The sequence below is a fragment of the Podarcis liolepis genome, assembly GCF_965112155.1.
Source record: "Podarcis liolepis genome assembly, chromosome: 8".
NCBI lineage: Eukaryota > Metazoa > Chordata > Lepidosauria > Squamata > Lacertidae > Podarcis > Podarcis liolepis.
The window spans coordinates 50,301,107-50,315,794 of record NC_139560.1 but is presented as its reverse complement, the minus strand read 5'-3'; the positions used below and the strand labels follow the sequence as shown (position 1 = coordinate 50,315,794).

The window sequence follows — 14,688 nt, the reverse complement described above, 5'->3', positions numbered from 1 at the left end:
TTTCTTGTTGTTGTTGAAGGCACATTTTCTCAGTACACATCAGAAAAATACTCTGCCACTGTTTTTTCTGGTGCACTGGATGTAATGGACAGGCAGGATGAGGAGTGGTGAGAGGCAGTGGTGGGAACCCCCAGGGGAAGAAAGTTCAGAGCCAGGGGCTATGTGGTGGAATGATGATGAGTGGTCAGATGGAGAAAAGGGAGCAGACTGGGAGGAACAGGTGTCCAAAGCTGAAAGGGCAACAGGGTTTAGTGAGCAGGAAGAGGCTGTGGCAGAGAGAAGTCCAGAATCAAAGGCAGAAGCGAAGGCTGGAGAGGAGGGGGGGCCAAGAGGCAGAGATGAGGCAGGATCTTCTTGCTGTGACCAGCTCCCCTCCCAGGTCTCCCAGGTCTCCCAGAACCTACAGAGGATCTTCAGTCCTCGCAACTGCCTCATTGAAGCAACACCTACTGCAAAGAGTTGCTGTGCTCACTAGGCTTGAGATGTTTTGTTTCGTTGAATAAAGAGTTGATCTTATTGACACTTTGTGAGTTATTACTGACCTGTTCCTGACTCCCACTTTGACAGAGCAACAGGAAGAGTGTGGAATAGCCAACATGGATTTCTACTGCCAATGGGCAGTTATTCCGATCCAAAACAATCCTCTTCCCCTGTGTCTTTCACCATTTTATTACTTTTTAAGGTATCTGTTTTATTAGTTGCTATTAATAAATTCATTTACTATTCAAAGGCACCAGGCAAAAATGTTCCTTTTTAACCAGGCCTTTGGTTGACCTGATCAACATCCCATACCCTTTTAAAATGTGGCTCTTTTGGGGGGAGGGGTATTATTGGGTTATTGTTTTATTTTTATTTTATATACTGTGATCTTTTTATGTGAACCGCCCTGAGGCCTCCAGGTATAGGGTGGTATATAAATTCAATAAATAAAAATAAAAAACAGTCATCGGAAAAATGAAATAATTATTTATTAAAATGGTTTATTAGCTCACTTTCCAGGGTTCAAGGTGGTATGTGAATAAATAAAATACATTTAACAACCAAAGGGAAATAGGAAAATGCTGCCGCCTAGCACAAACAAACCTAGCCAACTAGCTAAGCAAAAGACCTAACACCCCTTCTAAAAAATCAAAAGGGGAAATCAATGATTCTAGAGGAAAGTTCATTTAACAGCCTCTGATCAATGGGTGTAAATTGCTGCTCCTTGCCATGAAAGTCCTCAGTTCCACTGAGCTGAAACTCAGAGCTGGATCTAAGAAGTAGTGGGAGATATGAATGAAAGTGTTAAATCTCTTTTCAGTTTTATTCTTCAGAACACTAAGTAATCTCTAGTTAGAAGAAACTGTGAAGAAAACTTCCATTTCTTTTTTTTAATGATTTTTTATTTTATGTGATTTTTAAATAAGAAATCTTCCATTTCTGAATGAAAGATAAAACCAATATTTTCCATGCCTGTTTGCATTGATATTTCATATACCTACATCAAACAGTACTGGTTAATATTCATCATGGATTATAATGTTTTTGGTTGGCTACTGCACAACCAGAGAGGTAGTATATTTATAATTTTAGACCTGTCATTTGCAAGTTTAATACTGCTGAAGAATTTACACTTGGATTGTAGTTGTGTGAATCCCGGTTTTGCAATGGTGGAAGGACATATTTATCAATTATATATTTGAATTAGACCAAGATAACTGAAAATATAAAGGCATGTCTCTCAAGACTTTAGTGGATGGGCTAGGGCGTGGGATAGCAGTGTTTACTTGAAACCTTTGCTAGGCTCTTCTCTTTGCTGCACATTTAGAATAGTGGCACAGAGGACCAACACCATCTCCTCTTCACTTCTGTTTCAAGTACATTCCTTGATATGCTCTTTTACCTTTTCATGGGGAAGCTGCCATTAAGCAAATGCAGCAATTGCGTTTTGCTATTTAATTTGTTGATTCCAGTCAAGAGGAAGGGAAACAAAGCATTTGTAGCAGCTAGAGCACTAGGCATATAATGGAAGGTATCACGCCGCACATTAAGTCCCGTATCTTTATCAAAGAAAACAAAAACCAACATCGTAGTATTATTTCATGGAATTTCACAAATTCCTTGGGTCATAAAACCTCAAATTATATCTGGTATACAACAATGAAAGCTTCTCTTTTGCACTTATCCATGTATATCCAAATATGCAGAGGCATACATTATTGTAATTAAAAATGAATTGCCCCCTACCTGAATCAAGAGTGGCTGGAAGATGAGTTCTATTGAAAATTCCAGTTTGAATAACTGACTTTAAAATCCTTTGCTTTTATGTGACTATTTCAAATCCTTTTCTGCATGTGACCTCTCTCTGTCGCTGGTTTTGAGAAGTGCCTTGAGGGGAAACTCCTCAGCTTTTTAGTTCTGCTTATGTTCCCTGGCTAGCTACTAAATCCCAAACTGCTGCTCATAAATACACAATTTTTTTCAACACAGAAAAAGAAGGCAATGTGCCAGATTTCTGAACATTTATAATCAGTCATTATTTTAGCTTGGTAACCACATATATTCAGAGCATGAGACTTTATTGCTACCTTCGTGTATGCCATGTTATTCTTTTAATATGTACTCGCTTCGGGCTTGCGTTCCATTGAGTTCTATGGGACAAGCATGTAAAACTCTGTAATTGGATGCTTTATTATTGCTTATTTCACATAGCTATATCCCTAGGGTTTCTGCTGACCTGAACCTTGGTCAGCAACCATTTTAGCAGTTTTCAGGCTGCCAGTGTTACCTCTAGCAACCAGCCAATCTTGCTGTTACTCACCAGCACTTGTTTCCCCACACCAGTACAGTGGTACCTCAGGTTAGGTACTTAATTCGTTCCGGAGGTCCGTTCTTAACCTGAAACTGTTCTTAACCTGAGGTACCACTTTAGCTAATGGGGCCTCCTGCTGCTGCCGTGCGACCAGAGCACGATTTCTGTTCTCATCCTGAAGCAAAGTTCTTAACCTGAAGCACTATTTCTGGGTTAGCGGAGTCTGTAACCTGAAGAGTATGTAAACTGAAGTGTATGTAACCTGAGGTACCACTGTATTATAGTTTCTAGCTGCTTGGACAGAACCTATGATGGATCTGGATGGGAACACACCCATTTTTAAAAAAATGTTTCCGAACAGAATCTTGCCATCTTCAAAGATATAAATTCTATACTGTAACTTATCATGGGGTTATGTAAGAGAGATGTGATGATAACACAGGGAGATAAGATATGTTTTCTAGATTCTTAACATACATGCACAAACAGATATTTTATAAAACTTTCCAAGTTGAGAGAGGGGAAAAAATTAAAAGTTCCAGTCACCATTTGTTGCTTTCAAACTGTGATTTAGTATTCTAGATCTATTGTTTCCTGTCCCTTGTCCATCAAAGAGAGTTAATAGTAGACCCTTTATCTAGAAAAATTGTCATACTAAGTCTTTCAGATATGATTTGTCTACACCCAAATTTATTGCAGACCAGTGCCAAGTCCACTTTGGTTGAGCCTTCAGATAGATGTATCACACCAGCTATGCTGAAGCCCTCTTGGAATTGCTTCATTGATCCAAGCTGCATTTCTGCATGAGTGAGAATGTGTGGTGGGGGGGACTGTGCATTTCTCCAATGAGTTTAGAATAATGAACGAACTCTTTCACAAAGGACTCTCTCACACACACCACTGAGATAGCTGAAGAAAACCCTTCTTTAAAAACTAGAAGACAAACCTTTTGCTGTAGAACAACACATATTGCATAAACATGGAGGTGTATTTTAATTTAGCGGCAGCTGAACAAGGAGAAGATCAGATTAAAAGTCAGAGCGAGCTCTGCAAAACAACGCCATACATGTTTGGGCTACAGTAAGTAGACATGCTGGTCCAGAAGGTTAATCAGATCTAGATAACAAAGAGAACTTGCTCCCTAAACATTGCTAAGCAAGACTGACAACTGTTGTCATCACTACTGATGAACATCAGTAGGTCTTACAGAAAAAGATAACATATATGTACCAGAAACTATCTGAAGTGAAAGATGAGGACCAAATTCACCCCAAATTAGTTCTCTGCCTCCCCTCCGTCCCCTACAGTTAGTCTAAAATAAAATATCTATATTTTTAATGCCAAACTAATTTTAGACAGAAACACATAAAACAGTTTTCAACACAAGCAGAAAATATTTAAATAAGCATTTGTCCTAACATGGTGCAGCTGCACAATGATGACTATGCATCATTCTGTCTTTATTCCTTATTCATGCTGCTAGATAAGTATCTGAAAATCTACAAAAAGTGCAGATCTGCCATCCTGGAGCTAAACTAAAAAACAACCACAAAAGAAACAGGATCCAAAAAGCTATGAAGCTAGTTCTGTGAGCCCAGGGGGACTTTAGACTTGTTTTTCTCTAATAGCAGCCACCCCCGCCATCACCAGGCCACACGGCAAACTGTATTTTGAAGCTGAGGGGAGTTTCAAAAGTAGTTTGTGATAAGTCACAAGGCTCAGTTTTTCAGACTTTTAAAAAATAAAAATAAATGCATAGGTTAACAGGAGCCCAAGTGGTCCTTTGCATCAAGATATCTTCACCTAGGAGAGAAAGAAGCTGAACATTTCCCCAGAATCTGTACCAATAAGGGCCTCTCTGCTCCACTCTTGGTATGAAATAACCAGCCATTTCTAATTTTCACTCCATGTTCCCTCAAGATGGCATTTCTATTTGAATGTATATGGCATTCAAACCACATTTTGTAGACCTGTGGAAGTCAGTGTCCCTGCCACTATCCCATACTGTGAGGGCACAATAAAATAAATTTAAGTAACAAAATGAATATGTCATAAATGAGTAACAAAACATATATGGTTTAAACAAATAATGATATGAAAGCAGGTTTTGATAATTAACAATGACTTAGCATCCCTGTTAAAAGGCACAAGAGACTTGCTGCAAGGAGGTGGGATACAGTACTCTTAATCTCTGTCAGTGTAATGGAGAAAGGCTAATATATATCTTGGAGTCATGTTGACTAATCATGCAGAAAGGTAGGAGACATACACCAACAAGCCTCAGTTGATATCATCAAGCAAATCAAAGAAGCCTCTGGAGATTGCTAGCCTTATTTTTCTCTCCCAGGTGGACAATTCAGTTCCACCAGGGCCACCAACTTCGAGAGACAAAAAAACACTTTACTTGGCACTGAACACAGAAGACAGAGAATGATGACAAACACTTACCGTAATGTGCAAAGCCAGAAGAGCAGAAGGAGCAGACACCATCCCATTAATGGAAGCACAGTAAAAAAGCTTGAAACAGAACTACCATCAACATTGGCAACTCATGATTAGAACACAGAGTCTCAAGAGCTGGAAGGGTTCATAAACGCAATCAGGCTCCATCATTTTTAAATGCAAAACAATGTGTTCCTTCTGTAAATTCAAACAGTATTATCTATTTCCTTTCCAGCTGAAATGACCTCCCCCACAGGCTTTGCACTTCAACTACAATTCACTATCAAGCAAAAAATAAATTAAAAATAGTACCAATATGTGAAAACCTGAGGCAATCACAGTGATTTGCTCTGGGTGTGGGTGTGTGGAATACATGCACTTAAGGTAGAGAACAAGTTATGTAAAAAAACAACAACAAAGCCCCTATGTTTCTTTTATGAAAAGATAAATAAAATAATGACAAAAACACAGTGGAAGTCAAGCTTCAACAGCAAGGGAAATGGCACACAAGAAACATGGTACCTTGACCTCCATATAAAACAAAGTGCACTGTACTATTTCCTCATCTGTTTACTAGCAACAGTAGACAAATGATGGTTTAAAAATAAGCATAAGAAGCAGGCCAGTCAAATCAACCACAGTTAAAGCCCTGCCATTCACACAGCCAAAAACATTTCTCAACAAGTCCCAGAGATTCACACCCTGGATTCTGTACGCTTGTGCCAATGTCTCTGTAATGCTGACACCACATCACTCCATAGCACAGCTATTGACCTGCTTAGGACAATCCCAACAACTTAAGGTTTGGAATTGGCAAGTCTCAGAACCCTGGTCAGCAACTCATTTGTCTGGAGGGTCATGTTGAAAAAAGAAGTAAGGGTCAAAGGCCCTTTTTCATTTCTAGGTTCCTGCAGTGGCTTGTTAGCTAAATCTGTGTTCCTGCTAGATTGGTGATACTTCTTCAGGTTTGACTCAGGAGCTTTTGGTTGCTGATCCATATCAGCTATCTGCACCAATGCAGGCAGTTCTATTAGGCTGAGAGAGAAGGTAATGAACGTTTGGCTAGAGATCAGAGCAAATGCACTGATCTCTGAGGCCCTGCTTCCGAACTAATGATTGTAAAACAACTTGTGAAGAATTCACGCAACTGATTTGTGTGTGATCAAGTCACTACACGTGGACTTTTCAGGAGATTTTGGCACACTGGATAAGCACCATGCTCTGTCACCAAATATAATTTTGTCAGGCATTTGAAAATTGGGTTGTGATGAGTCACTATCTCAACACATGCCAAAACATTCACAAGTCTGCTTCACCAAACTAACATTTCCAGGAAACAGTAGGATTTAGACATGGAAATACAGAAATGAAGCCAGTTACTGGGAGGGTTTGCACTAAACCCCACCTCCAACCTGCTCTAGCAACTTTCTCCTGAGTAACCACTGGGAGAAGCCAGTTTTATTGAAGATTTTTGTAGAAGATCCTTCTGAAGCTGTGTGTGTGGCAGTCGAACACTGCTCCTCTTTGCTTTTATACTTCACAAGCTAACAGGTACCTAACTGAAAGTCTGGTTGCTATTTGTAGGTATAATAGGGGAAGCCAACTCTCACATGGCTCTCACATGGCTCCCAGATCTTAGAGTTATGCATGATTCAAAAGGAAATAACTAAAACAGGAACCTTAGCCCAAAGCTTTTCAAGTCCCTGAGGCCTGTTAGTTATTGCCATTCGGCAATTTATTGTTCGGCATTTCTAATGAAGGGGGTGGGTTACAAATATTATGTATTCTTGTGCACTTATTTACATTCTAAAATGCCCTGTGAGTTGTACAAAGGACGGCATATAAATTATACCTAAATAAACAAATTTGTCCATGACACAGGGGTGGGTCTCAAACAGCAGTCTTCAACAGCTAGTCTCCAGCAGCTTACCACATGTGCCACGTAGAACAGGGACTACAGTTCCAGCCTGAAAGGACTCCTCCCATCTCTCCTAGCTTCATACTGTCAGTTAACTCCCTAAGCCAGTTGGCACACATCAGTTCCTGTAAAACCTTTGTTGCCAAGCCAGGTCATTAGTCTGAACGACTCGTTGCTAAATTGTTATGCCTTGCCTTCCTTCCTGACCATCAGCTTAGTTTTGACTACACCTTCTGCCTCTGGCACTTTCGTGCTCACTGCTTGTAAAAGAACCAGGTTTTTCCCCACCTGTGGCTGTCCTGGTCTTCTTCTTTGGCGATCACTCATAGCTGAGTAAGATGGTCTTCCATGAACACAGTCTTAACAGTGAGTCCGTAAGTGACACCTCTTTAATGGAGGTGGGGGGGGATCTACATGCATTTTCTATGGACTTTTAAAAACTGCCTGCATGGATCCAACAACAAAACATAAAATAAATAAAATTTAACATGCAAAATTTGGGGAACAATGTTTCTTATCAGTTTGGAGGCATGGCTCCATCATCTGCATTAAAACGTAATACAGTGGTACCTCAGGTTACATACGCTTCAGGTTACACACGCTAACCCAGAAATATTGCCTCGGGTTAAGAACTTTGCTTCAGGATGAGAAGAGAAATCATGCTCCGGCGGCGCAGCAGCAGCAGGAGGCCCCATTTAGCTAAATTGGTGCTTCAGGTTAAGAACAGTTTCAGGTTAAGAACGGACCTCCGGAACGAATTAAGTACTTAACCTGAGGTACCACTGTAATGATGAGCATGTAAAACCTTTTTTCAAAATTACTACCATGTTTATCAGGAGGATTGTAAGTTTAAATGCTGCTAATTTCAGTTTAAACAAAATACAAATAAGGGAAATGCTTTAAATATGCACTAAAATTTCCATGCTTAAAAAACAACAGCAAAAAACAGTATGTGTAATTTTTTATATATATATAAAAAAGCACAACATCCACAACTTCAGGAACATTCTCCAAAGCAGAAAAGCAAACCTTCAAAGTCTCTAGAAGCAAATCAATACCCTCCATGAAATGGCAATGAACTCTCATCTTTACCAAGTAAACAAACAAATGATAAAAACCCTTTATACTCTCCTAAACTCTGCCAAAACTTACAAAACAGAGGCAGAAAGTGTACTTTAGTTTTCTTTCGATGGCCAAGAATTTCTATAACAAGTCATCCTTGGACACAGTTCCAAGAAAGTAATCTGGGAGCATGTCTGGCCGCTTTCAGATAATTTTGATTCGGCACATTCCATAAACAGAAGGCATGAGGAAACATGAAAACTTCACAATGCTGACAACATCAGTGAGTACTTTCAACTCTAAACTCACGCTTTGTCCTTCTAAATATCTCAGTTGAAGGAGAACCCCCTTTCCTTTGTTGTCTTAATGGCGCATCACCTAGGTGATCACCTCAACATAGGAAGCTAGCCTGGCCTATACAGTGGTACCTCTAGTTACAAACTTAATTCATTCCGGAGGTCTTAATCTGAAACTGTTCTTAACTAGAGGCATGCTTTCGCTAATGGGGCCTCTTGCTGCCGCTGCACCGCGGGCACACCATTTCCATTCTCATCCTGGGGCAAAGTTCTCAACTCGAGGTAACTCTTCCAGGTTAGCAGAGTTTGTAACCTGAGGCATTTGTAACCTGAGGCGTTTGTAACTCGAGGTATTGTAACTCGAGGTAATACCACTGTATTTTAACAGTTGCAGGATCTTACAAATAGCCTACTTCCTCTCTGTCAAACTCTTAACAATATAAAGAATTGAAGAGCAGCCCAGGGATCAAGGAACTCTGTGGGCAGAGCTTACATGACCATAAATAAGCTTTTAAGTGAACTGTTCTGGTGAATCCACAATTCTGGTCCAGTTTCCATCTTCACATGTTCAGGCAACTACTGACTGTAACAGCAACAACACTCCATAACATCCAGGCCAAACCCCCTTATTTAGACTAAATAATCCAGTTTCAACACACGTTATATGCTCCATTTTTCAACAAATATAGGTAAGTGTCCATTACGTTAAATTAAACCAACTATCATCACCACCACCACTATTCTGGGCACTGACCTTCTAAATTTGCTGTAACCACAACTGTTAAGTGGCAATCAATTCATTGTTCCATAGCTGCTTTCCTGAAATGAACATTTGATCAATGCAATTTCAGTCTTAGGATTCTCATGAAGTTAAACGTAATAGTGAAATAAAGAAAGAAATATATAGCAGTAGGAAAACATTCTAGTTTGTTTTAGCTACAATTATTTAAAAGCGTATTGTCTTCCAAATGTAATACCTGACTTCTATTCTTTTCAGCAGAACACTGTCACAATAGTTACTGCATTTCCTTTACTACTAAAATCATAATATTTAGGGAGAAATGCTTGTTAGGCATAGAGGGAAAGCTACCACAACTCAAAACTGGACTTTGCTTTTCTTCCTTCTTCTAGGAATTGACTCAAGCACAAGAGAAATATTCAGTGAAAAAAGGAAGAAATGACGACTTCATCAGAAGGCAGACTTATTAGGTAATTAAGTATCATTGAATTCAGTGGAATTTACTTTCAGCTAAATACATTTAGGATTGGACTGTAAAAACAAACTGAACAAGCTGAAAAAGTAACACTGGCAAGGTGTTTATATTATTTATCAACACATCTATCCTATATTTCTTCCGTGAGAGAGGCTGAAGAGAGTTTATGCAGGAGCTTTTAGGAGGTATCCAATCTAGATGGTTAAACAGACTGCTTATGTTCAGCAGGATAGTAGCATTGTGTTCCTTCAAATCATTCCTGGGATCTGCGCTGTATGTCTAAGGAACATGCTTCTTAAAACTTGTTTATTTTCATCACACTTTTAAACAGTCTCATGAACAGACTACTTAAAGCACTCATCTGAGCTCTTCCTTTTGTATGCTATGGAATAGCATTGTTCTAAATTCTTATTGTAATGTGTTGTTGTTTTTGAAATAGTGTGAACAATCATTTTGAGCATTTATCAGAAAAAGCAGCAGCAATGACAAACAGTAACAATCAAGACTTCAAGTACAAATTGCATCCACAAAAAAAGTAAAAATTCAACTGCCACTAACATATAGCATATATGGAGAAAACAACAGCTATTTCTCTCTGATATAAGCCATAATCTATGAAGATGGCAAACACATACTATGAAGTGTAATCAAATGATGTGTCTGAAAGCCTAATTTCATAATAGTGCACATTAAAACAGGGTCAACTTGCTAAATCGAAAACAATAAAAGGGATTATGACTGTCATTGAAGGGAGGGTGAACAGCAATTAAATATGTCCATTAATATTGGTTGAATACACCTTTTGACCAGAGGCATCCATTTAAAGAAGCAATTAGATAATTATGATGAAGACCAAGCTTCATAAAAGCATTCTGTTTCTTTTTTTAAAAAAGGTAATTGTAATGTCACACAGCTTCGCTTGTGAATAAAAAAGAAAATGAAAGACAAATAGGACAAGAATTTCCTCCATGTAAATCTTTCTTAAGCCTCAGGCTCTTATATCCTTTGGTGTGGATATATTTTCAATAAATAAACAGCAGCAGCAGCATCCATGATTTTAGAAGGCCAGTGTGGTGTAATGGTTAGGGTGTCAGACTAGGGTAAGAGAAACCACAGTTTAAATTCTCACTCCAGAATGAATTTCACTGGGTGACCAGGGCCTGCCTCTCAGCCTAAACTACATCACACGGTTGTTGTGAGGATAGCCAAGCAATTCTGAACATAGCATACATTTATTTCTATTTTATCTAGAAAACATATTTAAATCACCATACTAAACAAAAACTGTTCCATGTTCCCCATCTGGTTCATTCACTCCTGCTAAAACCTGCACTAGTAAGTCTAGTCTGGTATTTTAAATCTGCCTATAGAATAAGGTAAGGTAAAAAAGATAAAGGACCCCTGAACAGTTAAGTCCAGTCAAAGGCAACCATGGGGTTGCGGCGCTCATCTCACTTTCAGGCTGAGGGAGCTGACGTTTGTCCACAGATAGTTTTCCGGGTCATGTGGCCAACATGACTAAACCGCTTCTGGAGCAATGGGACACTGTGACAGAAGCCAGAGTGCATGGAAACGCCATTTCCCTTCCTGCCGCAGTGGTACCTATTTATCTACTTGCATTGGCATGCTTTCAAACTGCTAGGCTGGCAGGAGCTGGGACAGAGCAACGGGAGCTCACTTCATCGCAGGGATTCGAACCGCCGACCTTCTGATCGGCAAGCCCAAGAGGCTCAGTGGTTTAGACCACAGTGCCACCTACAGAATATATCAACTCCGTTGCAAGACTAAGTTCAAAATGAATGTTTCCACAAGCACGCAATGAGATGACTCAACAGCTTCCTGCACTTTGGAACCCTGCAAGCAACCAGACAGACCAGTAGTATCCTGATGCAAATGCACCAGCAGATAAAAAGTGAAATATGCCATACTTTATTTTACAATATTTAAACATGCCCATCCTCTCAAAGTGAGCAACTAGCAGCTTCTCATGACAAATATTTATTCAGTAATTTTGACTGCCACTGAAGGAATATTTTTCAATTTAAAGGTTATACCCAACAAAGGATTGAAACTGTTCTAACTAGTTTCTTTAACCTGAATCATAGTGCATCTCAATATATCTTTATGTTTCAGTAGAGCTGAATCTAATCCAAACAACATTTAAAAATTATTCAATTATTCTCTCCAATTACGTGATAGTAAGGATGGCAAAGGATGATGAAAAAGGGGGAGGGGGCAAGGGTACAAATGGCTTTTAGGGGTCATTAAGCTTTTCAAAGTCTTAAAGCTCTTTTAAAGCTCCGGCGCATCAAACCTACTAATTAAGTAACAGTGCTAACTCTTGAAAAACATGCTCACAATCAGCCAACTCTAAACTGTAATGTTTGCTTTTCTGCAATTATGTACAAGTAAGAGACACTTTTTCCAACTATATTGATTTTTCCTATTAGTCCCTGACTTTTCCAATCAGAAAATCCCGCCCCCTGTAAAACAAAACAAAACAATCTCTTTAAAAGCGAGAATATCATTCTCCCCCACAGAGTGTACAAGCTAACTTCAGCAGACACGACCTTTAGAAAGCACTAATAATGTTCACCCTGTGCTTGGAGGCACTTTGACACATTAGCACTTGGAAAGATCTCCAGGCAGTAGTTTATCAGCAGGGCCCATCCAGGCATGATGAGCACTTTCACAGTGCATTAGCATATATCTAGAGAAAGAATGCTCTGGTCTGAAAGGGCTTTTTATTGTTGGAGCGACCTTAAAGTAAAAAGGGAAAGAGTCCCACTCAAGTTCTCCCTAATATCCAGAAGTGTTTGCCGTGTGACCCACAACTCCATTTATTTATTTGTTATCAGATGCTTCATGCTGTGAGCCTCTAGACCAGGGGTAGGCAATCAAAGGCCTGGGGGCCGGATGCGGCCCAATCGCCTTCTCGATCCGGCCCGCAGATGGTCCGGGAATCAGCGTGTTTTTACATGAGTAGAATGTGTCCTTTTATTTAAAATGCATCTCTGGGTTATTTGTGGGGCATAGGAATTTGTTCATTCCCCCCGCCAAAAAAATATATAGTCCTGCCCACCACATGGTCAGAGGGATGGTGGACCAGCGCACGGCTGAAAAAGGCTGCTGACCCATGTTCTAGACCCAGTACTGTTAAAGAGCACAGGATCTTGAAAGATTTACAAAAGGTATCTGTGATGGCCTGGGAATCCGATTCAGAGGCTGAACCGGAGGAACCCCAGCCTGCACAAGAGTCCCCGCCTCCAGGGCCGGCTGAGCTGGGGAGGGGCCTTGGATCTGAAGCGCCTGCACCTGTGCCGGATCCTCAGGAGCAGGCACCAGGTGGTTCCATTCTGGCTCCGGAGGTGATTGAGGACACAGTGCCTACAGGTGCGCCTCTCCCGGCCCTGCCAGAGGAAGGTGAGTCTCCCCCTGGGTCCAGTAACTCCCCAGCCTCTCCTGAACTGCAGAGGCTTAGGGCAGAGAGGCGGAGGGAACTGGTTTCTCCCAGGAGGAGTGCTCGCCTTAAGGCCGGGAGAGGCGGTTCTCCTGGGGGCCGGGACCGCCCCTGGCCTCAGAGAAGATAAAGGCCAGTCAGCCCGGTCCCAGGTTGTGGGAGCAACGTCGTTGAGTACCTGCTCCTGCCCGGACCCAGACCTGACCTTCCAGTGTTCCTGTCCCCACCCGGCTTCCTACTTCTGACCTTCCAGTGCTCCTGTCCCCGCCCGGCTTCCTGCTTCGGACCTCGCCTCACTCCTTGTGAACTGTTTCCAGGCTAGTGACCCAGGACTGGACTTTGACTACGACAACGGTAACCTTCCCCCAGGGACTAGAACAGTATCAGAAGGTTTATTTTATGTTTAGACCCATCAGTAGGAAAGGGCAGTATCTGGTTTTCAACATCACGATATAGCACCAGCTAAATATAATGATATATCACGATATATATCTGCGGTGGCGGAGGGCCTTGCTGGGTATTCAATGATATGGTGGTTTATTGCACAGCCCTACCCCTCAGTCAACCTTGCCAACCTGCCAACCTAGTAGTTCGAAAGCATTCAGTGCAAGTAGATAAGTAGGTACCACTCCGGCAGGAAGGTAAAAGGCGTTACCATATGCTGCTCTGGTTCGCCAGAAGCGGTTTAGTCATGCTGGCCACATGACCTGGAAGCTGTACACCGGCTCCCTCGGCCAGTAATGCAAGATGAGCGCTGCAACCCCAGAGTCGTCCACGACTGGACCTAACAGTCAGGGGTCCCTTTACCTTACCCCCCAGTCATCAAAACTGAGTTCAAATGGTATGCTACATTTCTAGGATTCCATGTTAAACATCAGTGCTAAAACCACACAACAGCAGAGGCCAAAGGGCAGCTGACAGTACAGGTGTTTATGTGTTTTACTTTATACTTGATTTTAAAAAACAGTCAGGGGCTGGAACCCTCTCCAATGCAATGTACAGACTGCAGGTACTCCTGTATATAGCGTACGTATTGTATGTTTCTCTGCACAACCAACTGCAGTGCTCTAAAGAATAGACTCAATCCTGAGATGGTAGACAGGGTGGCAAACTAACCTGCTGCCCCTTCTCTCTATGCCCTCTATTGTGCCCCATTTTTCCATGCATCTTGAAGATGGACCATCTGTCTGCAGCTGCCACAGCAAAGCTTCCAGGTAATCATAGCTCAGTGGTAGACCACATTCAGATGGTCCCGGCTTCAATTGCTGGCAGCTCTAGCTAAACACATCAAGAAATAGGTGATGTGAAATAACTTTACCTAGAGAACAGCTGACAGTCAGAGTAGAGAATACTGCGATTACATGCACTAATAGTCTGACCTGGAGAATGGCAGCTTCCTATGTGATGAGTTGGATTAATTCAGCTTATAACACTTTATCCTACCTTAACACACATGGTACTTAGATCAGAAAAAGTGCTAGAGTTTCTCTACATTCATAAGCAAA

At 41.0% G+C, this 14,688-nt stretch overlaps 1 long non-coding RNA gene across 1 annotated transcript in view; it reads left to right on the top strand.

Annotated features, from left to right (window-relative positions):
* Positions 1-14,688, top strand: part of LOC310714020 — a 29,279-nt gene that overhangs the window by 7,633 nt on the left and 6,958 nt on the right. Inside the window, exon 2 of the long non-coding RNA XR_014529524.1 lies at positions 9,641-9,718. This is a non-coding gene — a long non-coding RNA (uncharacterized lncRNA). The remainder of the gene's footprint in view (positions 1-9,640; positions 9,719-14,688) is intronic.